The sequence below is a fragment of the Staurois parvus genome, unplaced genomic scaffold (assembly GCF_062004578.1).
Source record: "Staurois parvus isolate SC_StPar_1 unplaced genomic scaffold, SC_StPar_1.0 ptg000151l, whole genome shotgun sequence".
In the NCBI taxonomy this organism is placed as follows: domain Eukaryota; kingdom Metazoa; phylum Chordata; class Amphibia; order Anura; family Ranidae; genus Staurois; species Staurois parvus.
The window spans coordinates 6111586-6138738 of record NW_028317947.1 but is presented as its reverse complement, the minus strand read 5'-3'; positions in this window follow the sequence as shown (position 1 = coordinate 6138738).

Here is a 27153-nt window from a genome sequence, read left to right as displayed (position 1 = left end):
TCAGTGCCCATCAGTGCCGCCTCATCAACGCAAATCAGTGAAGGAGAAAAAATACCTGTTTGAAAAATTTTATAAAAGAAACAAATAAACTTTTTTTTTTTCAAATTTTTTGCACTTTTTTTAATTTATAGCGCAAAAAGTAAAGCGCCCAGTGGCGATTAAATACCACCAAAAGAAAGCTCTATTTGTGAGAAAAAAATGATCAAAATTTCATATGGGTACAATGTTGCATGACCGCGCAATTGTCAATCAAAGTGCGGCAACGCTGAAAGCTGAAAATTGGCCTGGTAAGGAAGGGGGTATAAGTGCCTGGTAGGCAAGTGGTTAACCCAGATGTGTTCTGCTCATTCTTATACCTTAGCAGCGGGACGTTTCCTCCCCTGACTGAAACACGCAGGATTTGGTTGGGCCCTTGGACCACAATGCAAGACTGATAGTCCTGCATTATATGTGGCAATGTTGGAGAACTATGATCTTCCAGGCAGTGACACGAAGCACCCTCAGAGAACTGGTAACACAGAGAGTAGTACCTGCTAAAGTAAGGAATTGGGTAAGTATTTAATTTTTTTCCTTCCCCCTAGCGAACAAAGCATTTAACCTAGGCAGTACGAGGCTTATTCCAGGGCATTGTTAATTTTAACAGCAACCCAGAGTGGAGATTTTGGCTATTCTAATCAAAAGCAAGTTTACAGAGTTAAAACATACTTTGCTGATGGACTTTGATGCTGATGGAGAAAAATGGCATGGAACTTAAATTGGGCTTTAACATTTTTAGCTGATGCCCTTTTTGTTTAGGGGGGTGCTTGTTATTTTCATTGGAAGCATGGTTGTATGCCTCCTAAAAATGGTCTAATGGCTCCTGGATTGGACTGACTAGTTCCTAAAAGCTACATACATGTGTCCAGCTCTGTATGTTGCTCTTTGGTGTTCATCAGAGTTGGTTATATACATACTGGTGTCTTTCCTGTGCCAGTGCTGCCAAGAGTGAAAGCAGATGAATTCCTGTGGTTGGCTCTTAGTCTATATTTGTGGTGCTCATAGCAGCCAGACCTCATTACTAATAATTGCAGAATAGTTTGTCTCTTCTCTATGCAACCACTTATTTCTGTAACATTGAAACTGAAATTAGAACACGTTAGTACTTTGGGACAATACGACTGGCATACTTGTCACAACTTGGCACAAAATCATGATTTTATGCTTGTTTTGCCATGTTTAGATGCATTTTTCTGCCCATATGTACAGCTACCTCCAGGAAATGACTAAATGTTGTCAGGAAATCAACAAAATTTAATTTTGGTCAGAAATACCAATCAATATGGAGGCAATAGTGTCTCTTTTCGATACCAAGTCCAATATAAGGATGGTGAGGGAGCACCCCGGTCTGTAAGACTCCTCTGGATTCCCATTACAAGTCCCGAAAGAGTAAGATTCTGGGGTGTCTTTGTGATTTTCTGGAATAGGAGTATTAGTCGCAGTAAGGGAATTTTTTTTTGTGGGTTGTTTTTTGGTGTTAGCTTATAGTAATAGCAAGAAACTTACAGTACATCTAAATTTTATATGTGATGTCTTTAACCCCTTCCCACTGCCACGTCCTGGCTCTTTAACTGGATCGAAATGCCGGAAGGCAGAGGTGGGCACTCCGATCATATGACGGCTGTGATTGGCTGTCACAGCGGTCACATGATCAGGAAGCTCCCGATCACAAGTATGCACCGGGAGCTTTCCATTACATGTTAATTACTGGATCTTGCAAAAACATGCTAAAACAAGTAGTGCACGTTTGGATACCATTCATTGTTAATGGCACCCCAAAGGCTCTAATGAAACATGCAAAAACTCGCTATTCAAAAACATGCCAAAGTCAGTTCCTCAAAAAGGTTACAGAAGAAATGTGCAAAAGAAACGTGGGGAGGCTTAATGTAATAAATAAAATATAAATTCAGTCCTGACGTGCTGTTAATGAACGGGGGAGGGCTCTGCCCAGACACATAGTCTACAATTTCTTACAAAAAAATTGGATTTTTTCTACATACAGTGGGGCAAAAAAGTATTTAGTCAGCCACCAATTGTGCAAGTTCTCCCACTTAAAAAGATGAGAGAGGCCTGTAATTGGCATCATAAGTAGACCTCAACTATGAGAGACAAAATGAGAAAAAAAAGCCAGACAATCACATTGGCTGATTGGAAAGAATTTATTTGTAGGTGACCAAATACTTATTTTCCACCATAATTTGCAAACAAGCAAGATTTCTGGCTCTCACAGACCTGTACCTTCTTCTTTAAGAGGCTCCTCTGTCCTGTACTCATTACCTGGCACCTGTGTGAACTTGTTATCAGTATAAAAGACACGTATCCACAACCTCAAACAGTCACACTCCAAACTCCACTATGGTGAAGACCAAAGAGCTGTTGAAGGACACCAGAAACAAAATTGTAGACCTGCACCAGGCTGGGAAGACTGAATCTGCAATAGGCAAGCAGCTTGGTGTGAACAAATCAACTGTGGGAGCAATAAGTAGAATATGGAAGACATACAAGACCACTGATAATCTCCCTCGATCTGGGGCTCCACGCAAGATCTCACCACATGCTGAAGTGCACAGTGTGCAGAAGTCGCCAACTGTTTGCAGAGTCAATAGCTAAAGACCTCCAAACTTCATGTGGCCTTCAGATTAGCACAACAGTGTGTAAAGAGCTTCATGGAATGGGTTTCCATGGCCAAGCAGCTGCACCCAAGTCTTACATCACCAAATACAATGCAAAGCATCAGATGCAGTGCTGTAAAGCGCACCGCCACTGGACTCTAAAGCAGTGGAGACATGTTCTCTGGAGTGACAAATTGCGATTCTCTGTCTGGCAATCCGATGGGCATGTCTGGGTTTTGCGGTTACCAGGAGAATGGTACTTACCTGACTGCATTGTGCCAAGTGTAAAGTTTGGAGGAGGGGGGATTATGATGTGGGGTTGTTTTTCAGGGGTTGGGCTTGGCCCTTAGTTCCAGTGAAGGGAGCTCTTAAGGAGTCATCATACCAAGACATTTTGGACAATTTCATGCTTCCATCTTTGTGGGAACAGTTTGGGGATGGTCCCTTCCTGTTCCAACATGTCTGTGCACCAGTGCACAAAGCAAGGTCCATAAAGACATGGATGAGCGAGTTTGTAATGGAGGAACTTGACTGGCCTGCACAGAGTCCTGCCCTTAAACCGATAGAACACCTTTGGGATGAATTAGAGTGGATACTGTGAGCCAGGCCTCCTCCCCCGACATCAGTGCCTGACCTCACAACTGCACTTCTGAAAGAATGGTCAAACATTCCCATCTCTATGCTGATGACACACAAATCTATCTGTCTACCCCTCACCTCACCCCTTCAGTCTCCTCTCGCATCACTAACCTACTAAGTGACATATCGGCATGGATTTTACTCCACTTCCTCAAACTCAATCTTTCCAAAACGAAGCTCTTCGTATTCCCCCCAGGCCCGTGCCCCCTCCCCCGACTTCTCCATCAAGATCAATAACACAATCATCAGTCCCTCCCCTCATGCCAGGGTACTAGGTGTAATCCTAGACTCCCATCTGTCCTTTCAGCCCCAGATCCAATCGCTGTCCAAATCTTGTAGACTTCACCTCTGCAACATCTCCAAGATACGACCATTCCTAACCTCAGAAACCACTAAGCAACTTATCCACTCCCTTGTTATCTCTCGCCTTGACTATTGTAACTCCCTCCTCATTGGCCTACCTCATCGCAGGCTATCCCCTCTTCAGTCTATCATGAATGCTGCTGCCAGACTCATCCACCTTACTAACTGTTCTGTATCTGCCACCCCTCTCTGCCAATCCCTCCACTGGCTTCCCATTGCCCAAGGGAAAAAAATTCAAAACATTAACAATAACGTATAAAGCCATTTATAACTCTGTCCCAAATTGCATCACCGATCTTGTCTCCAAATATCACCCAAACTGTACTCTCCGCTCCTCGCAAGACCTCCTACTCTCTAGCTCCCTTGTCTCCTCCTCCCATGCTAGTCTCCAGGACTTCTCCAGAGCTTACCCCATCCTCTGGAACTCTCTACCCTAATTTATCAGACTATCGCCTACTCTGCTCACTTTTAGGCGATCTCTGAAAAACTATCTCTTCAGGGAAGCCTATCCTGCCCTCAGCTAATACTGGAATCTTCTACTCTTCCAACCAGTCCATCCCCCACAGTTACTACCTTTTGTACCACTAGCCCCTCCCTCCTAGATTGTAAGCTCCAAGGAGCAGGGCCCTCAAATCCCTTTTGTATTGAACTGTATTGTTGCTGTATTGTCTCCCGTTATATTGTAAAGCGCTGAGCAAACTGTTGGCGCTATATAAATCCTATATAATAATAATAGACACACTCCTAAACCTTGTGGACAACTTTCCCAGAAGAATTGAACCTGTTATAGCTGCAAAGGGAATTCTTTGAAGCTCCATACTTATTCCTGGCTTGTTAAACCATCAACATCATCCAGTTTTCGAGCCTTGCCTTCCCTAGTTAGTTGGACACACCCCATAAAATTAAAAAAATTATTATTTTAATGCACAATCATTGCTCAAATGTGCCCAAAGTGTGCAAGTTGCTCCAGAAAAGTAACTGGTGTTGAAAGCAAGCACCGAAAATGCTCTGACATTTACTGCTTTACGGGAAAAAATACAATTTTGCAGCTCTAAAACCAATATAGCCGGCTCTGCAGGGGCTGTTATAGGATGCAGCATGTGTGAATGGTAGGGTGTGGTCCAGGGTTACAGCATAGCTCCTCTGCTTTGTGTTTTGCAGGTAGTTAGCATGTGATGCGACTGCTGTTTGCATGGATAAAGGAGCAATTCAGGTTATAGGACCTTAAAAAAATGGTTTTCTTGGTCATCACTTTCTGGCTTCCCCATATGCCTGCATGTGATGCTGAGGTACTACTTGTGGTACTGTGGCTGTGGGGATACTAGAAATGCGTAGAGCTGCTTCAGGTAGTATTCGCCTGGAATGGCAACATGTACAAAGGGCAGGCCAGATGATCTTATTTTAAGTGGGGGAGTTTGATTAAGCAGATGGGCAAAATTGTGACCCTTAATGGCTTGGGAATTTTTTTCACAGGCAGATCTTACCAGCCAGGACAGTAAAATACCTTCCTAGTGGCCACTTGGGACCAGATTGGGACGAGGAATATGGGAGGCTCAAATAATGTGAAAAATAAATGACAACATTAATCTTAAAACAGTAAGAGTTCTTTAGAGGGTAGAAGGGTTAGAATGGCTGTTAGGCTTTAAATAATGTTTCCCCTGTTGTGTCACTAAGACAAGAGGTGATGCAGACAATAAAACCTGTCAAGGTATGAAACCCACCCTAATCAAGATTGTAAAAAAGTTTGGTGGGCCATATATATTTAAAAAATGTAGCATACATCAAACCCCCATAAACAACATATTGGCATTCCATGAGTCCTGAATGTGAATCTGTACTTTGCCTAACATAGGAAGATGGAACTGAGAGCAGAAAAGGTGCAATTGACTATGTCACTATGGAGGCAAGCATCCCTAACTGCTAATTTGAACAGTGCTGACCTTATGACTTTTGGCTTTGTAGTACTATCAAAGTGATTCTAAAGGCTCAGTTTTTCTTTTTTTAAAATAACGAACGTGTTATACTTACCTGCTCTGTGCACTGGTTTTGCACAGAGCAGCCTGGATCCTCTTCTTCTGGGGTCCCCCGCTGGTGCTCCTGGACACTCCCCCCTGCAGAGTGCCCCCATGGTAAGCCGCTTGCTATGGGGGAAGCCCTGGCGGGCGCACTCTCGAGCCAGCTGTGTGTGTCCGTAAGACACAGTATAGACAGTATAGAATAATAATGAGAGACACAAAATTTTAGTAACACCTTTATATTAAACTTTTTCAAAAGAGTAGGCCACAGAAATAATAGGTTTAGGATATGTACAGTAACTCCCGTTAGCTCATAAAAACTGAACACTTGTAAAATAGAAATAATCAATTAGCAACGTTTATCAGATTATACAGTCAAGAGTAGTAAGCTTCAACCATTTAATTGCAACACGAGCAACAAGAACAGGAATAAAAGGGTTCTTGACTTATTAGCTCTCTCCGAACCACTGGCACCACAATGGGGAATGCAGAGAATTATGTAAATGTGTACTCCTCTATTAATAGATATAAGGTGCCTAATTTGAATGGCATTGAAAGAGAAGAGGTTCCTTTAACTAGAGATTGCAACTTGAATCCTATGATGTTTAAAATTCCTGATATGGTGGTATCCGGTGCTAGTAAAAGTGGGGCCCATAAACATTAGTGAATACTGGTATTTCAATGAAATTGAACAGACTGTGGTACTGCTCAAAGCAAAGATCTCCTGGTACTAAAGTGTAAAGGTGTCTGAATGCAGTGACTCTATAATTATGACAGAAAGAGGTTGGGCTTCCTCTGGCTCATCAATCCTATGAGCAGCACAGCCTCCTAGGAACAGAGTTCTTGCTAAGGGTCTTGGCTGGCTGCAGGGATGAGCGAAGTTACCACTGGACATATGCAATTCATTTCGAATCTAAATTCTGAATAATTTTTGATCAGAGATTCGAATGCATCCAAATCTCTAAATAACAATAATGAATTTTGTTGAAATTGGTTTTGTTTCGTTAATTCGTTTTATAATGAATTCCAGTTTTTTTAATTTTTGGAACTATTCGAAAATATATTGACCGATCTGAATTCTGTGCGAAGAATAGTTGGTGGTTAAGGAGCGGTCTGGTTTCCCCGCTGACAGCTGAATGTAAACAAAAGAACAAAGTTCTGAAAAAACTGTGTCCCCTCCATTCATATCAGGCCCTTCGGGTCTGGTATGGATATTAAGGGGAACTACACACCAAAATATTTTTTAAATGGCAAGGGGTCCCCAACAGAATTCATACTAGACCCGTATCTGAGCATGCAGCCCAGAAGGTCAGGAAAGGGGTGGGGGACAAGCAAGCCCCCCTCCTGAACCATACCAGGCCATATGCACTCAACATGTGGGGGTGCTTTGATGGAGACAAGGGTGGTGGTTGTGGAGGTGTGGGGGGGGGGGTGGCTTATTGGAATCTGGAAGCCCCCTTTAACAAGGAGGGTCACAGATCCCAGCCCCCCCATGTGAATGAGTAGGGGTACATAGTATACTCCTACATACCCCTACATATTCACCAAAAAAGAAGTCAAAGGTAATAAAAACACAACAGTTTTTGACAAGTCGTTTAATAAATAAAAACATAAAAACACCATCCTAAAGAAAAAAAAACACATAGCCTGCCAAACACAACTGTTCCCGCCCAGGGACACAGCCGAATGATAGGGACAGGGTTTACCCCTAACCTGACATAACCAGGTGATGCTGTCCCCATGACTACCTCTCACCTAATGAGAGGTAGACATGGGGGTGGGGGGCACCCTGTGTTAAAGGGGACTTCCAGATTCTGCTAAGCCCCCCGCCCGCAGACCCGCACAACAATCAGGCCAGGGTTGTGGGGAAGAGGCCCCCCCTTTTCTGGCTTGCTGGGGTGCATGCTTGGCTTAGGGTCAGGCATGGATTTTTGGGGGGGGACTCCCATGCCATTTGTTTTTTTACATTTTGGTGTGGGATTCTCCTGAAAATCCATACCCGAACCGAAGGGCCTGGTATGGATTGGGGGGGACCCCACGCTGGTTTTTTTCAAGTTTTTTAATGCTATTTTGAATAAACAATGCTAAAAGTATTGAGTCTGTTGACTCAATATTGGACCAATTTGTTTTTGGAATTTCGGGACCCCCACGCTGTTTCTTTTTCTGAAGTTTTAATTTTTTTGTTTTGTTTTCATTCAGCTGTCAGGGGGAACCTGCTGACAGCTGATGAGTCAACTGTTAAGGATATGGCGGCCAGGTTGCTGGCCCACCCCTTACAACCAGCTATTCTTCACCCAGAATTCAGATGGGTCAATATATTTTTAAATTCACATTTCAATTTGAATTGTTCTGAAAATGAGGAATTTGTTAGAAAATGACTAAACGAAACAAAACTAAATGAATTCCTAAATGAATCGACGAAACAAAAATAGTAACAACAAATCTATCTGAAACAAAACTAAACAAATTATTATTATAACAATGAATATATCAGGGGCGGACTGACCATTTGGAAACTCGGGCACTGCCCGAGGGCCCGGGGTCAGCAGGGGGCCCCATGAGATGCCCCTGGTACCTTTTTCATAGGCTTTTTTGAGTTTGGGCAAGAACACAGGGGCCCCATGATCCCCGTTTGCCCGGGAGCCCCATGAGTTGTCAGTCCGCCCCTGGAATATATACATGTATTGTACATAATGCCAGGGATCGGTCTTGGACCGAAGATATATTTCACCACTATTTAGGTTGTGGTCCCTTTAAGGGAGAGTTCATAGGACATTTTTAGTATTCAGGTTTTCTCACCCATGTAGGGTGGGGAGGTTCCAGGGTAGTCCAGTCAGAGAGTAGAAGACTGATTTTCAGTACTCTCTGGATTGGTAAGTCCTAAAAAACGTACTTTTCCTTGTTTCTGTTATAAAATTTTACAAATAAATAACATTTCTTCGTAAATTTAGGTCAAAATGTATTCTGCTACATTTCTTTGGTGAAAATAATAAAAAATAATAATAATAATTTAATTTGTATTTTATTTTTCAAATTTTTCAATTTATTTTTATTACATTATTTTTTCTTTTTTTACTATTTTTTTTTCAACACACTGTGACCAAAGCAATACAATGTTACCATAGTAACATTGAACTGCTCTGGAAAAGTGATCAGGATTTTTCTTTTTTTTTTAACACATTATGATTGCTAATACAAATGTATTTCATTGATACTTGCAATCATTGTTACTGAATTATACTGATTCATTCAGTCTTTTGTTGTGATCAGGGGCGGACTAACCATTCGAGCACTCGGCCACTGCCCGAGGGCCCGGGGTCAGTAGGGGGCCCCATGAAATGCCCATGGTACCTTTTCTAGGTTTTTTTGGGTGTGCTTTGATGTGGGCAAGGACACAGGGGCCCCATGATCCCCTATTGCCTGGGGGCCCCATGAGTTGTCAGTCCGCCCCTGGCTGTGATTGGCCCTGTCTGTATCATGTGACTGCCTTGACTAGTCACAGCTAACAACATAATTGTATACAATGGATGGCATGACAGAAAGCCATCCATTGTATACAATTGACATGTGATCTGCCGTGATTGGTCACAGTGGTCACATGACACTGGCAATGGGCCTGTGTAGTGATATGTGATCAGCTGTGTCCCATGGACACAGCCGGTGACAGATTGCACCACTGTTCGGCCCGTGGCCGCGTGAGCAGTTCATTTTGACAGGACGTCATATGACGCCCAGTCACAACGGTGAGTGTCCCACCCAGCTGTCAATCTGCAATAGGCCGGGCAGGAAGGTGTTAAACAATAACTACTAGATTGTAAGCTCCAAGGATCAGGGCCCTCCTATCCCTCTTGTATTGAACTGTATTGTTGCTGTATTGCCTCCCGGTATATTGTAAAGCGCTGAGCAAACTGTTGGCGCTATATAAATCCTGTATAATAATATAATAACTTCTGGAGTCGACCGTACTCTCTGGTAAGCGCTACCCTGAGCTCAATAACCCCAAAATATTACTATATATATATATAAATATCATACATTATCAGTCTATATTCTAACTTTGATGCTGTACTCTTTTTTTTTTCATACCTCAACAGCCTTATTTATAACACATATTAGACTATATAAACTGCCACTTTTTTTTTTCTTCTTTACACAAGAAATTCTCGGGAAGTGTATCACTACCTAGTGAAGGATAACAGTCTGCTAATTTTGAGCTCATAGAATCTGTTTTTCATCTGGAAATTCAAATAATTCTCATGAACAGTATTAGTAATCTTCAGAGTGAAAATGTATCTGTAGGAGTGTGAGCTCATCAACTTTGTCACCGAGTCGGTGGCAAACAAGAACCGATCTGACAAGTACAGTTTATTCAACTATTAGCTCTTCAGCTTGTTGAAACTGACTCAACAGATTCCATCTGACACTAAAAACCTTGAACAGGCGGCTGTTTTTTTGTATTTTAACAGAATCAATATTTTACTTACAAGGTATTGTATTTCATGGCTAGGAATTAGAGATTGTTCCAACAAACCTGGAGGCTGAAGAGTTATCATTGAACTTGATACCTGGGGAGATAAAATGGATTGTGCTAGCAGAGCAAATTGGGGACATACAGTATAACAGGTTCAGCTCTAGAAAGTCAGTTGTAGAAATCAATATTGTAGTATATTTCGAGACTATTCATCATTAGGTTTTTTAGTAGCACTTAGCCAGTACAAGTGTGGTGTCGTGAGCTGTGGGTCCAGATCCTGGTCACCTGCTGCGAGATAATGGGGCTCATTTTTCAATTAGGTTACATAGGTTGAAAAAATTCATATGTCAACTACCTTAAAAAAAAAAATTGAGCATCTCCAAAAGGAAAACTTTTCCAGTTTTCACAAACAAGGAAAAAAAAAAATAAAATAAAAAATGGATTATATGAATAGTATGTTACAGCAATTTTAATAAGCCCCATTTAGATGGAATTTCATCTGTGATTGGACTCTCATATGTATTGGACATTTTAATAGTTATTTATATATTTATTTTTGATATATCTATATATATATATATATATATATATATATATATATATATATATATATGTGTGTTTTTTTTGTGTGTGTAATTTAATAATTTGAATATTTTATATTGAAGTAATTTATGTTAATACTTTTATTTAATTGCTAATATTTTTATTTAAATTATCATTTCAATTAATCTTAACATAGGTTTAATATAAGGGCGCGGCACCATTTTTTTTTTTTATTTTGCTTGTTTGACACCAATGTACATACAATGAGGATGTAGCTAGGAGCCTGCGAACTTACCTTCTAATCTCATATCTTATATTCTAAATTTTAAGTGGCTCACAGGATATTCCATTATTATTTAAGGAAAAAAAAATCCTTCGTGATCCACTAAGGATTTTGGATACCCCCTAGACAGGGGCAGACTGACCATTTGGAAACTCGGGCACTGCCCGAGGGCCCAGGGTCAGTAGGGGGCCCCATGAGATGCCCCTGGTACCTTTTTCATAGGCTTTTTTGAATTTGGGCAAGGACACAGGGGCCCCATGATCCCCTATTGCCTGGGGGCCCCAGGAGTTGTCAGTCCGCCTCTGCCCCTGGATCATCATTCTTGTTATGGGGACAACTGTCTAAGAGGGGAATCCCCCCCATTGTGAGAGGCTTCCTTAATTTCTTGTTAGAACAGGAAGTGAAAGTGGCGCTAAAGGCAAAAACAACACATATGAGGCAGTCTGTCGTTAGTATTAGCAAAGCCGACTTTGTTTTTCTTAGTTGTCTCTGTAGCTTAGTTTTTTTTACCTGTTGATCCTGCTGTTATTTTTCACCTTCAACAACAAAAGCTGAAGTTAGAGGGTACAAAACATTTAAGGCTCCATGCAAACACTGGCCGTGGGAAAACACCAAATGTGGTAACCACGATTTTGCCACGTTTTGTGTTTTCCCACGGCCAGCGGTAAAAAAGTTCCGATCCTGAACGCGATTCTTCTGCATTCAAAAGAGGGAGGTGTAACCTCACCTAAACGTGGAAGCTCCTAAACTCTGCTAAAAGCCTATGTGTACAAGGACACAGGTTTTTATGGTGTTGAGTTTAGAAGCTTTGGCAAAAAAATGCCACAAGCTCCTAAACTCAAGTTTAGGAGCTGCTCGTGTACATGGAGCCTACACTGGCAGAGGTGCTTACAATGGTCAGCTTTTATTAATTTAGTTACAACTTTTATCCCAAAAGAAAAACATCTGTTGCTGTAACTGCTTTAAAAGCATTAGTCGATCTAACACTACCCTCTCCAGTCCAAGGGTGACTCTGTTGCTCCTCCATAGGTAGGGAAGCCACCCTAGGACAGGAAGTGTGATAGTGGCTGGATCACCAGTGGAAAATAAAGGAAAGAAAACTAATTCAGCCATCACATTTAAGGATTGGTAAGCTGCAATATATTACATTTTTGGTTTTGGGTTTAATACCCCTTGAAGGGAAATTTCCCATTGGTACACACAGCAAAACATAACCTGGTAGGGGCCCAATAGTTAAAAACAGTAAGTGAGGGGAAAACCTTCCAAAGTGAGGGAATCCCTGGGTGTCATCAAGAGGATCATCAGAACTAGTGTCCAGTCTTCCTCTTAGGTATGTTTTTAAGCATGTTGTATATTTGCTAACAAACACTATATTGACAAACATATTGGGCTGCGTGCCCTTACATGTACATGAACTTTAATGGCATCCCAGTCTTAGTCCGTAGGGTTCAATAATGAGTTGGCCCACCCTTTGCAGCTATAACAGCTTCAACTCTTCTGGGAAGGCCGTCCACAAGGTTTAGGAGGGTGTCTATGAGAATGTTTGACCATTCTTCCAGAAGTGCATTTGTGAGGTCAGGCACTGATGTCAGACGAGAAGGCCTGGCTTGAAGTCTCCACTCTAATTCATCCCAAAGGTGTTCTATCAGGTTGAGGTCAGGACTCTGTGCAGGCCAGTCAAGTTCCTCCACCCCAAACTCGCTCATCCATGTATTTATGGACCTTGCTTTATGCACTCGTGCGCAGTCATGTTGAAACAGGAAGGAGCCATCCCCAAACTGTTCCCACAAAGTTGGGAGCATGAAATTGTACAAAATGTCTTGGTATGCTGACGCCTTAACAGTTTCCATTACTGGAACTAGGGGGCCAAGCCCCTGAAACACAACCCCACACCATAATCCACCCTTTACCAAACTGTACACTTGGCACAATGCAGTCAGGCAAGTACCGTTCTCCTAGCAACCGCCAAACCCAGACACATCCATTGGATTTCCAGACAGAGAAGTGTGATTGGTCTCTCCAGAGAACATGTCTCCACTGGTCTAGAGTCCAGTGGCGGCGTGCTTTACATCACTGCATCTGACGCTTTGCATTGCACTTGGTGATGTAAGGCTTGGATGCAGCTGCTCGGCCATGGAAACCCATTCCATGAAGCTCTCTATGCACTGTTGCACTAATCTGAAGGCCACACCAAGTTTGGAGGTCTTTAGCTATTGACTCTGCACACAGTTGTCGACTTCTGCGCATCGTGAGCTTCAGCATACGCTGACCCCGCTCTGTCATTTTTCGTGGCCTACCACTTCATGGCTGAGTTGCTGTTGTTCCCAGTTGCTTCCACTTTGTTATAATATCACTAACAGCTGACTGTGGAATATTTAGTAACAAGGTAATGTCACAGACGGACTTATTGCACAGGTAGCAACCTGTCACGGTACCACGCTTGAATTCAGTGAGCTCCTGAGAGCGACCTATTCTTGTTTGTAGAAGCAGTCTGCATATCTAGTGCTTGATTTTATACACCTGTGGCCATGGAGGTGATTGGAACACCTGAATCCAATGATTTGGAGGGTGAGACCAATACTTTTGGCAATATAGTGTAGGCATGAGTCCTCCTTCAACTGTTGGAGGTAAACAGAAAAGAAAGACTTCTTCAGTGGGATACCCGATGTGTTTCAGAACGTGTTATTATGTTGTTCTGCAATGTGTCAGTAATCCAATAAAGAAGTCAAGGCGCAACATTCCCAATGATGGTTTTCAAGTCAAGAGAACCTTGGTAGAAATTCAATATAGCAAAAAAAACCACCAAGGGATTTATAGTGCAGTTAGTCATCTCTGAGAAACAGGGACATTTTCAAGAAGCAACATTTCTAGGGATAAATAGGGAAATCTAGGGTCAGGTGCCAGTGTACTTTGCCAATAGAATGATTTTTACTGGCGTGTTAATGTCATTCTCTGAAATACCACAGGGTGTCAGAAGCATACCATGATTAGAACTGTGAAAAGCAGAGGAGTTCTCTTGAATTGTTTTGTCTGCCTGTAGCAACCTAATCAGGTTAAAATATCATTTGTGCGCCATCATACTGAAAATTACGAGTGATAGGGAGGAGAGAAATCAAGCCGATTTTAAAGCTGTGAATTCTCTCTATTAAGCCGGAGCTCCTATGTAATTTATATGTGCACTCAACCGACTTTTCCTGGAAGCTGATTGGTTTCTATGCAGAGCTGCACCAGATTTTACACGCTCCGATTTTAGTAAATCCCAACCAATGTTTACACTCATCGGGGGAATTTAAACTAGAGACCCCCCACCACCAGGTACCCAGACTGAGAAAATAAATCCAGTAGACCAGTCCCCCAATGAATAAGGGCGCATTCTACTGGGCAGCACAGTGGCTAAATGGTTAGCACTTCTGCCTGGCAGTACTCGGTTTGTTGGTTCAAATCCCAGCCATGGCACCACCTGCCTGGAGTTTGCATGTTCTCCCTGTGCCTGTGTGAGTTTCCTCCCACACTCCAAAGACATGCTGGCAGGTTAATTGGCTCCTGTCTAAAAATTGGCTGTCGTATATGTATGTATGAATGTGAGTTAGGGGACCTTAGGTTGTATGTTCCTTGAGGGTTAGGGACTGACGTAAATGTACAATATATATATGTAAAGTGCTGTGTAAATTGAAATAAAATATGTAACAGATTGTATTTTAATGTAGAAAATTAAAAAAAAAACAAAAAAAAAAACATCTTTCATCCCATGAAAACCATGCCCATGAGCTCTCTTATGAGACTTAGCGGTTAGTTACTGAAGGCAAAAGACTTCACTTTGCAAGAGAATTTTCCCCAGAGCTTCTCGAAATACCACTTTGCAGAAAATACTCAATCACATGTAAGGAAAATTCCCCTGTAAAGTGCAACTTCCTTTACAAGGTGAAAAGCCTATTTGTCTTTTAGTAAATCGACTTCCTAAATTCGAAGAAACCTAAATCAAATAGTATTTGGCTACCAGGAACATGGTGAGTGCTTGAAGAAAATACCAGCTATGGTGGTTGTAGCTTTAAATGTGAATTTAAAGGGACATCCCTTGTTCTCAAGTCAAATTACAAAAACATTGGGGCATCAGGGGACGTGGAGTCCTGTCTCATTCATGGCAGTGTAGTCCGCTTGTCACTGACTAATAAAATGGGTGTGTTGATAGGGTTGTAAAGGAGCCCGGACAACCCTTGGGCATGCCGAAGAAAGAAAAGTATTGAGCTTTGTCGCATTGTGGTGAATATTGCGTTTTGGAATGTTCCTCCCCCCCACATTTATTTTAACCTCTTTGAATACCTTTCTTTTGCAGCCCTCTTGCTGGTCTGCTGACGTCATCGCACCTTCTTTTTTTTCCAGCAGGGGGGGTGGGTGTTCAAGGACTGAGCAGCACTCATGTAATGACGTTCTGAAGCCACTCAGTCCTTGAATATTGTGAACCCAGACAGTTCTACACACAAAATATGTGCCACCAGGCTCTTACAGACACACCCTGTAGATAATATCTATGGCCAGCTTGTTTTTAAAATGAAATCATGTGAAGTGGAAATGTAGCAATTGATGTGCATCAACAGGAAATAGGGAAAATAAAACCGTTTTCTGCTATGTTTAAACTGATTAAAATAAATGTTCATTGTAGGTTTCCACTATAATAACCACACGTTAGCATCATTGAACACAATAGATACTTCAGCAGTCCTGTAGAGAATAATAGAACACAATCAGTATGAATACCATTAACCCCTTCCTGCCCAGGCCAATTTTCAGCTTTCAGCGCTGTCGCACTTTGAATGACAATTGCACAGTCATGCTGCACTGTACCAATATGAAATTTTTATCATTTTTTTTTCACACAAATAGAGCTTTCTTTTGGTGGTATTCGATCACCACCCAGTGTTTTATTTGTTGCACTTTAAACAAAAAATTTAAAAAAAAGTTTTTCTTTGTTTCTATTATAACATTTTGCAAACAGCTAATTTTTCTCCCTCACTGATGTGCGTTGATGAGGCTGCACTGATAGGCAGCACTCATGGGCACTGATGAGTTGGCAGGGATAGGCAGCACTGATGGGCACTGATAGGCTGCACTGATGAGGTGGCACTGGTGGGCATTGATGAGGAGGTACTGATGATGCTGCACTGATATGCAGCAATGATGGGCACTGACAGGCGGCGCAGCGATCATGGACAGCACTAGGTACGTGCCGCTGGGGGCGTGCAGGAGGGCGCATTCTGGGAGGATGTCATATGACGCCCTCCCAGAACTGGACAAATGCGCTGTAGCCATCTTTCGGCTATAGTGCGGTTGTGAAGTGGTTAACACATTTGATGATCCTACTTTATCAGATAAGTGAAGTGAAAGTGAATCTAGTGTCACATATACAGTATTTTTCCATGTCAGGTGCACACTTGCCCAGTAATAAGTAAATTGAACACTTACAGGCAAGGCTTTTTTTTCTCAGATAATAGGTGCAGAAGCTCCCCTTTTTGAGTCACCCCCAGAGGCGGACTGACAACTCATGGGGCCCCTGGGCAATAGGGGATCATGGGGCCCCTGTGTCCTCGCCCACACTCAAACCACACCCAAAAAAAGCCTATGAAAGGTACCTGGGGCATCTCATGGGGCCCCCTACTGATCCCAGGCCCTCGGGCAGTGCCCGAGTGCCTAAATGGTCAGTCCGCCCCTGATCACCCCTTATCTCTGTTCCCTGTCCACCTCTGAGCACCGTCCCCTGGTTCCATCCCCTAACCGCCTCCCAGTAAGGCCTCTTTTACAGAATACAGAACCAAGTATCATTTTTGGTGCTAAGTAATTTGTATGGATTTTTTTTAAATGATAAGCTGTAAAATTGATTCCCTGCAGCGAGTAACATTACACCCCACTTTCAACAATATATCCCCAGCATTAACTGCTCACCCTCTGCCTTATAGCAGAAGTACTGCTACAGGGCAGCAGGGCTGCGCAAAATCACGTGTGTTTATATATATATATATATATATATATATATATATAATCTTTTCTGGGTAGGGGTCACACACACCACCCTACCCACGCTGCTATTGGCGGCTAGAGATGTCAATCACCGGGTCCTGGCTATCATCGGGGAAAGCTGACAGGGGAGAAACCTGTGTGTAAACAACACAGGTCTCTCTCCTGTCAGCATGGACATGCTGCATTGTATCTCCCTGCACAGAACAGAGATACAAAACAGCATGTCTCCGTAGTAACACAACGATGTGAACCCCTTCCTGCCCAGTGTCATTAGTACAGTGTCAGTACTTTATATTAGCACTGATCACTGTATTAGTGTCTATGGGGATGTCAGTGGCAGTTAGTTCCCACCCAGTGTCAGAATGCCCACCGCAGTCCCGCTATAAGTCGCTGATCGCCACCATTACTAGTATAAAAAAAATAAAATAAAAATTCCAGTATAAAAACCGTCATTTGTAGACGCTATAATTTTCATGTAAACCAATTAATTTACACGTATTGGGTTTTTTTTTTTTAGGAAAGACATGTCGCAGAATACATTTTGGCCTAAATTTATGAAGAAATTTGATTTTCAATTTTTTTTTAATTGGATATGTTTAATAGCATAAAGTAAAAAATATATATATATATTTTTTTTTTTAAATTGTTGGTCTTTTTTTGGTTATAGTGCAAAAAAAAAAAACGCAGAGGTGATCAAATACCCCTGAAAGAAAGCTCTATTTGTGGGAACAAAAGGACATAAATTTCATTTATGTACAGAGTTGCATGACCGCGCAATTGTTAGTGAAAGTAACACAGCGCCATATCGCAGAAAATGGCCTGGTCAGGAAGGGCAAGTGGTTAATACACCCCCTCCAACAACAATAGACTCCCTGCAATAAAATCCCCCCACCAGCAGCAATAAATTCACTCCAGCAACAACAGACCCTCCCAGGAACAATAAATCTCCCAGCAGCCAGCATCAATATACCCTCCAGCAGCCAACAATAGACCCCTCCCTCAACAGTAGATTCCTCCCAGCACCAATTGACCTCCCAGCAACAATAGATCCTCCAGCAGTCAGAATCATTAAACCCTCAGCACTCCTTGCCATAACATACATTCATTGCTGGAGGTGCCGGTATGTATTACCTCTTACAGAGGTCAAAGTACTAACACTGGCAATGACGTCATCTCCATTAGAAGGATGGAGCCATCTTTGTTTAGACAGTATCCAGGGTCAGCACTAAACGTTCACCTCTCAGCATGGGATTTCTATACTCCTGCCAGTAGCAGATTAAAAAAGTATACATTTTGGCCAATCATTTCTCACATTGACATAATGTCGCCAGTACAAAGAATAGCAAAATTATTTGCAAAGGCAAAAAAAATTAGGGTTTTTTTTTAATTTATTTTTTTCAGTGTTGCACAAGAAATGCGCAAACAAAATGGGTGAACATGGGGAATAAAATAACTATTGACCGTAATAGATCTGAAAAATAGCTAATGGGTGGGAAATGTTCACTAGGATTGGTTAGGATTATCTAAGGGTTAACCTCCCTGGAGGTATTCCTGAGTGTAGCTCGGGGTAAAGTTTCAGTACCACAAGCGGTAACCCCGAGCTACACTCGGGCTTACCATGCGGTGCTGCTCCGGGATCCCTCGGTCACTTACCTTGTCCTGTGCTCCTGCGATGTCTCTCCTGCAGTGTCCCCGGCAATGTCCTCCGGCGGATGCCGGCATCTGTCATCTGGGTTCCGTCCCCTGCGACGTCGGGATGTACGGGGACGGAACGGCGGGAAATTTGAAAATGACATATTGTGACATTCACTCAATACACTAAAATCACATCGTATAACATTCCTGTATCAAACCATTTCACATACATTTTGTCCCGAGTGCTTTGTCCTGTGCCCTGCCTGCATTTTTACTGTTCTTTCTGCCTGGAAACTGAGAAACAACCATGGCGTCCAAAAAGCGTCCCTTTAGGTCAAAAGCGCTTTTAGACCGGCTAGAGAACAGCGATAGTAAATTAGAACCACTTGCAGAACTGAGTGATGATGATTTGTGGGGGAAATTTGTCATCAGACACTGAAAACGATTTTGCGACTTTGCTCAGCGAAGTGCAAACTTGGCGCTATATTTCAAATTTCAGTGTTTTTGGTTTGATTATATTATTGAATTAAATTTATTATTATTATATTATAATTTTTTATGATTATTTATTAAATTATAATTTATGATTTCGTGTTTCAAATTTTAACATACCCGGGATGTTTACTAGATTCTTGTTCGGACAGATTTCATTGAGTTATTCCTAAAAATTACAGGCCTACAATAAAAAAAATACATATTTCCATGCAAAAAAAATGTACCGCTTTGAGCACAGAAATATGGAAATAATCAGACCGCTAGGGAGGTTAATAAAGAGATACATAAGAATACTATTTATTTAAAAAAAAATTTTGACAGCCAACTGTAACTGCTGGCGGGGGTATGGCAGCAGTGAGAGAGAGTACAGCTGTCAAGTCCAACCTGTGATGTCAGGGATGGGCGTGGCCGATGTGTTTTAAAGCGCTTTGCCCCTTTCAAAAACAACCCGTTCATAGGGAAATAGCCGGCATTTATACAGTGCCAATTGGGAAAAAGAAGGCAAGGGGCAGGACCAATTGGAACTACTGCATGTGCACCCACAGCAGTGTATAATTCAGGTTTATTATACACACACATGTAGTAGTTCCAATTGGTTCTGCCCCTTGTCACTGTCTTTCCTGGCCAACAATGTATAAATGTTTGTCTATGCAGTGCTTGCTTGACAAAGGGGGCAGAGCCCTTGAAACGCATATAGGCCCCGCCCATCCCCGATATCATAGGTTGGAGTTGACAGCTGCACGCTATCTCATTGCAGCTGCAAACCCCGATGGCTTTCCCGCCAATCCCTGGCTGTGCTAGATGTTCACACTGCTGCAGGTTCTGCTCAGCTGGAAGTCAGCATATAAAGAATAGATGGAGTAATGCGGGACAAAGCCCCTGTACACCAGGACTGTGGGACAAATGTGAAAATGTGGGAAAGTCCCGCCCATTCTGAGACTGTTAGGGAGGTATGGTCATAGTGATCAAATGATTACAATGTACCAGTGGTGGACTGACAACTCATGGGGCCCCCGGGCAATAGGGGATCATGGGGCCCCTATGTCTTCACACAAACTCAAACCACACCCAAAAAAGCCTATGAAAGGTACCAGGGGCATCTCATGGGGCCCCCTACTGATCCCAGGCCCTCGGGCAGTGCCGAGCTCCCAAATGGTCAGTCCACCCCTGCAATGTACACAGAACAGTCAATAATGGTTCCCAACAATGACTGCCTGCTTAATGTTGTGAAGCTGTGATTGGCTCACAGCTATCACATAGTACCTGGCTACCTATACCATGTGATTTGCATGTCAACCGTAACCAAACTGTCGTGAATGTTAGCCCATTCAAGACAGCTAAAACTATTGCTTAGAATAGTGAACTTCACTGTTGCAAGCAATAACAGTGTACAAAATAATCCCTGATCACCCCTCCAGAGTAGTAAAGTGTCACTATGGTGACACTGAACTACTCTGATGACAGGATATGAAAAAAAATAGTATAAATAAAATAAAACTTTTTTTTACATACTGTCACCATTCAGTATCCCTGATCACCACCACACCAGTCATATGATGACCGTATGTAAAAAAAAAAAAAAAAGTGAAAAAAAACCAAAATTGTATTTAATTTCTGCATTTTCCAAAAAATTACAAGTTAAAAAAAACTCACCATGCCTCTTACTAAAAACCGCAGACTGTCTATTTTCCAAAAAGGGGTTATTGGGGGGGGGGGGGTACTTGTACTGTTCTGGAATTTTAAATGCCTTAAAAAATGAGATTAGGCCATCAATACATCAGGATTGGTCAATTTTAAAAAATATATACCATAGTTTGTAGACGCTATAACTTTCACACAGACCAATTAATATACACTTATTGAGATTTTGTTTTACCAAAGACATGTAGCAGAATACATTTTGACCTAAATATATTCAGAAATTAGATTTTTTTGATTGGATATGTTTTTTAACAATGTAAAAAATTTTTTTTTTTCAAAATGTTTGGTCTTTTTTTGTTTATAAAATTAAAAAAAAAAGTGGTGATCAAATACCACCAAAAGAAAGCTCTATTTTGGTGGGAAAAAAAATATAAATCTAGTTTGCATACAGTGTTGCATGGCCACTCAATTGCCATTTAAAGTATCTCAGTGTTGAATAGCAAAAAATGCCATGAAGGGGGTAAAATCTTCTGGAGGTGAATAATCCTTAAGGTTACAGCAATTTTTTTTTTACATTATACCATATATCATGTCACCTCGGGATATATTGATGTCAGACAGGTCTGTTCCAAACTATAGATCAAGTTGCTGATGCCTGAGTGAAGTTGTCCATATTATTTCAATCAGAATAGCAAACCCAGCAAAAGGCATTTACTGAATGGTGTCTTCAATGACAGTCTATGTGCCTCCTAACTACAGTTTTCTTCTAAAAATAAGACCATATCAGATAGATTTTACGTGCCGATCAGGCTTTCTGCAGGTACCATAGTGAAGAAATGGTTGCCCAATCTAGCAGAAAATGGTTGGATCAAGAAATGTGTCCTCTTATGTCTTCATGCAGCCATCTGATTCATGGTCTTACATTACTCATGCTATCACACTCACCTGAATCACTCATGGTCACCTTAGGCCACCTCTATAATCAGAGCAAGCCCAAAGTCTGATGAACATCTCATTTTAAAAGGACTATTTGGATCCATGTCTGCCATCTGGTCCCTGAGTGCTCCCAACACCAAATGCACCCTCAGGGCTGTGGATAAGGGGTATCACCTGTTCTCCTTTACGGGGCCCGGGCCAGCAGGGGGGCCCAGGCAGCAGGGTGAATCAGATGTGGGCAGGGAGGGTGATCGGTGCGATAGGGGCAATCACTGGAACCGAACCCTTGTATGGCTTCCTTTGCATCTGCATCAGCTGAAATCTGGCAGGATGGAGGAGAGAAAAAGCCAGCTTTGATCTACTGCAGAGAGGGCCATACAGGGGATTGGTTCCAGTAATTGCCCCCTATCGCACCGATCACCCTCCCTGCCCACATCTGATTCACCCTGCTGCCTGGGCCCCCCTGCTGGCCCGTGCCCGTAAAGGAGGACTGGTGGTACCCCCTTATACACAGCCTTGAGGGTGCACTTGGTGTTGGGAGCACTCAGGGACCAGTTGGCAGACATGGATCCAAATAGTCCTTTTAAAATGAGATGCTCATCAGACTTTGGGCTTGCTCTGACTGTAGAGGTGGCCTAAGGTGACCATGAGTGATTCAGGTGAGTGTGATAGCATGAGTAATGTAAGACCATGAATCAGATGGCTGCATGAAGACATAAGAGGATGCATTTGGTGTTGGAAGCACTCAGGGATCAGATGGCAGACATGTGCACCATACATTTCCCCCTGCTGCCCAGACCCCCCGTGTACCCCGTAGTGCTGCTGGCTTCCCTCCTGTCCTTTTCGCTGGCAGCAGCAAGCACACAATAGGATTTTTCAGAATGGAGAGCGAGGGAAGGGTCCAGTAAATATGTCATAGTTACGACCCCCTTCCTTTGCTGCATGAATACAAAGAGTGATCGGTACCATTCACTCACTGTGTTCATTCATAACTGAAGCATAGTAAACTGTTTATTGGGGGGGGCTGTCATGTTGGCTGTATGGGGCCCCGAGGTTTCTAACAGCAGCCCTGTGCATCCTCATCTATCATCAAGAAGACCATGAATCAGGTGAACACATATGAAGATGGCCTGATCTCAGGTTCAGCACTTGGTTTCCAAACCTTGCTGAGATGTAAGTACCATACAGAATCCTAAGTGGACCATTAATAGTCTTATCTTACTCACCAGGCGAGGAGGATTACAAGATTATCTTGTCAGGGAAGCACAGAGCCAAGTAGGACAATGACACGGCAGAGAGGGAGAAGCCACATGTACATCTTATGGAGAACTGTCACACAGATAACATTACACAATCTTTTCTAAAACGAAAATAATGGCTTTTGTGTCACCAAGTGTCCCTGGGTGATTCCGTAACAATGTTTACCCGAGTTCTCAGCTGTCAGTGAAATTACAAAAGAAATCTCTGCAGGCACTCACATTTCCTCATGTGTTATCCCTTAAAAGACCCTGTCAGTTCAGAAAAATACCTGCTTATATGTCAGAAATGAACTCAGCAAGTCCTGGCTGCCAAACAAGCAGCTGATTAGGTTTGTGCTTTTGATTCACACTGGAAGACATACTAGTGGTGCACCGAAATGAAAACCTAAAATTCAGGATGCACTTGGCCAAAAACTGAAACCGAATTAGACAATACATATATATATATATATATATATATATATATATAATTGTATTATATTTGACTTTTTAAATAATGTCATGAATTTAAAAATACAATCCAGTAACGTAAAAACTTTTGTTGAACGCAAAACACTAAAATTGGTCAGAAAATAAAATTAAATATATATAAAATGTAAAAATATTGCATTGAAGTCTATAGGGGGCATTTTTGCATTGAAGTCAATAGGACTCGATTTAGCATTGCAGTTAATAGAGGGTGTTTTTGCATTGAAGTCAATGGGATACGACTTTGCATTGAATTCAATTAGCATTATCTGCACTTTTTTTTTTCTATCGATGATAACCTTATTTTCCGCAGATAATTCTTGTTTGGCAATATATCGCTAAAAAATACCATTGTGGGTAGAGTTCACTTCTGGTTTTTTTACTTTGTTGCCAGTCAAGTCCTGATGAATGGGGCACTTAGACCCCAGAAACGCATTGGCTACTTTTTGAATGGTATCCTTGACCTTTAATGGAATATAGTTGTTTCTGGATCTCTTAGCAGTGGTGTGGTGCTTCAATTTCAACTCTTCTTACATTACATTACAAGCCATGGAGACTGTGGAGATCCTCTGGGGTGTAGAAGCTGCCTACCCAGGAACCAGATCATTTACCTCCACGTCAATATCTTAAGACAGGGGTCTCCAAAATTTCTAAACAAAGGGCCAGTTTACTGTCCTCTAGACTTCGAGGGGGTGGACTGTGGCCAGTGGGAGTAGAAAAGGTCCAGATGTCAGTGGGAGTAAACCATGTCCCTTTGTTGGTGTCAGTGGGAGGAATAGCACCCCATCGTTGTTTTCAATGTGAGGAATTGTGCCCCAATGTCATTGGGCCTCATTGTTGGTGTCATTGTGAGGAATAGTGCCCAATAATTGGTGTCAGTGGAGGGAATTATGCCCCATTGTTGGTATCAGTGGATAAAATAGTGCCCCAAGGGCCAGATAACAGCAAGCCAAGGACCACATCTGGCCCCCGGGCTGCAGTTTGGAGACCACGGCCTTAAGATAAAAATAAAAAAACTCTACAGGTCCAGCGCTATATTTTACTTCCTCCCCTCCTCTACCCCTCTTCTAGAAAGTTCCTCCAGTTTCTAGAAGGGTGGGAGGGCTCAAGAAGCCCTGACCGGAAGAGCCTCCCAACCTATCCCAAGGTGAACTCTCTACCTCACTCCCAGGCTGACTCATCCCAGGTGCTACAACAGAGGTAGCTACAACATTATGCTATGTGAATGGAAACATATAACAAATTACAAAGAAGGTGTTATCACAATTTGGCTTGAAAAGTGGAAATACACTTTAAAACAAATCTATACCATAAGAAATTAAATTTAAAAAAAACCACTTCCATGAATAGACTTACTTGTGAGGATGTCAACAGTTTCCCACAATACAGCCTTTGTCTCCAGGCCCTTTGGATTCACCATTACCATCACTTCATGTGCCAGCATCTTTTTCAAGGTGCCAGTACACAGGTTACCCAGCTTTAAGTGCCTTGCCCCAAAGCATTATTACTTTCTATTCCCCCAGTGATATTTTTGGGCTCATTGTTTTTAGCAGAACCCTAATAAATCAAGTAGTAAAGTGTTTTGATTACAATAGTTTTGTGTGTCTTCAATCTTTTGCAAAAAACATGCAGTTAAAACTGTGTGTGTATGTGTATATATATATATATATATATATATATATATATATATATATATATTCATCCACTCAGTACACCTGAAAATGCCAACTGATACCCTAACCTGTTAGCCATTTGAATCTAACTGTATTAAGCCCGAGTGGGTCCACGGTATCTACAAATTACAATACTCCATCAACATGTGGCACTACCCCCATAGGGGCCACTGGTAACAAGTAGATCTTCCCTAATAGTGCACAGGCAGCCAGTCACACAAGTCCAGACCATACATTCCAGCTCCAATGAATCAGTTTAGTAGGTGTCTTTTTGTAATTTATTGCTTGAAGAACGGGAGGGGGTTAGGGCCTGGAATACTCCCAAACGCTTACTACTTAGTGATTGAAGGACAATCTTCTCCGTATGTAATTGGGTGTTAGACAAGTCTTTTTGGCATCTGGATACACAATTACCTGTGCCTAGCACAATCTTCAGAGCACTGCACAGTCACAAAGATCAGTTTAGGGTCTTTACTCACAAGACCCCAAGACAGCTGCCACCTTTTAGCTTCCTCCGGACATGGTCCAGTGAGTAAGAGGGTCCCTATCCAGACCATATCTGTCAGGAATGGACTGGCCAGCAATAGTGGGACTCACCTGCCTTGTGAGCTGCAGTACCAGGGCTGGCCAGCGGGTGCTCCCAGCAATCAGAGACTCAACCTTGCAGCCAGTCAAACACCTGGAACTAATTATACTGGTGTATTTAAGGGACATTCAGACCTGCAGACTCTGCCTTGGTGTTGTGTTTTTCCTGGGCCCTGTATCTTGTTCCTGCATCCTGCTCCTGTTCCTGTTCCTGTCTTGTTGCTGACCCGGCTTGATTCTGACCTCTGCTGACTTCTCCTGTTCTGATCCCTGGCTTGTGACCCCGACCATTCTCTGCCTGACCCCCTGTACCTACCTGCCTGTTAGTTGCTGTACCCTGCTCGTGACCTGACTATTCTCCGCTTGCTCCCCCTGTACCTACCTGCCCGATTGATATTGACCCGGCTTGACTGACGACGCTTGCACTGTATGTACTGTTATCTGTGGGTGGTTTGGTTTGGTTCATTTGCACTGTGTTATGTTTTAGTATTGCACTGCGTTTATGTTTGTATTGTTAGCGTTAATAAATTGTTTATAACTTATCTTAAGTCTGCGTTTCCCTGCGTCAGTCACACACCTCTGGTCATACCCGGGAGCCCTGACATTACACCAAGGCCAATCCTGACCAGAAGTGGCTGCACAGGGAATCTTGGTTTGTTGATGGGAAGGATGGATCTGGATGAGGTTGCGTATTTATATCTGCTAGTGTTTGATGACAGGGAGTATGCTTATCAAACCCTGAAGGAGTATACCCGGGATGAACTGCTAGAATGTATATGGCTCGCTCATGTTCTAGTAGATCAGGGCACAGAGTTCTCTGAGGTGCAGCCATTGATTGAGGTTTGTGCTGAGTTGGTTTCATCTGGTACCCCCGAATGCAGGGATGAATTTTTGCCACCATTTAGTGCAGACCAGGTAGAGTCCCTGGTATGGTTATTAGAGGATGATGTAGGTTACTTTCTGGAGCATTATTCCACATGTTCACCACAGGTACTAAGAGATTGTATAAACGCAGTGCAGTCTTTGGTCAGACAGGCTTTGTGTAAGCTCAGCTTTGTTCAACCCATACTGCAGACATGGACAGATTTGTTACACCCAGCCTCAGTCAGCTTACAAAGACCCAGTCCTGCTTCTAATCTATTTCCTCAAAGCTCTACTCCTGTATTCCCAACAGCTCCTCCAGTTACAGCCCAGTATACTTGGCTATCTACCGCATGTCAGTACCCTGTTCCCACTCGCTGCACCTATCCTGCCTTTAACCCTGTAAAGAAGCCCTCTGTAGCAACTGCTCCCTCCCCTGTTCCATCCTCCAGCTCTTCTCTGTCTCCAGCTGCTCCATTCATTTGCAGACCTGCGTTTACTTGCAGTGCCCCAGTAGTTAAAACCAGAAAAAAGCGAAAATTCTTTCCAACCAGTACCATCCTGCCAGTATCCAAACCGGTGAGCCTACCGTCTGAGAACCTGCCTTCCGTGGTTCAGCCTGATGC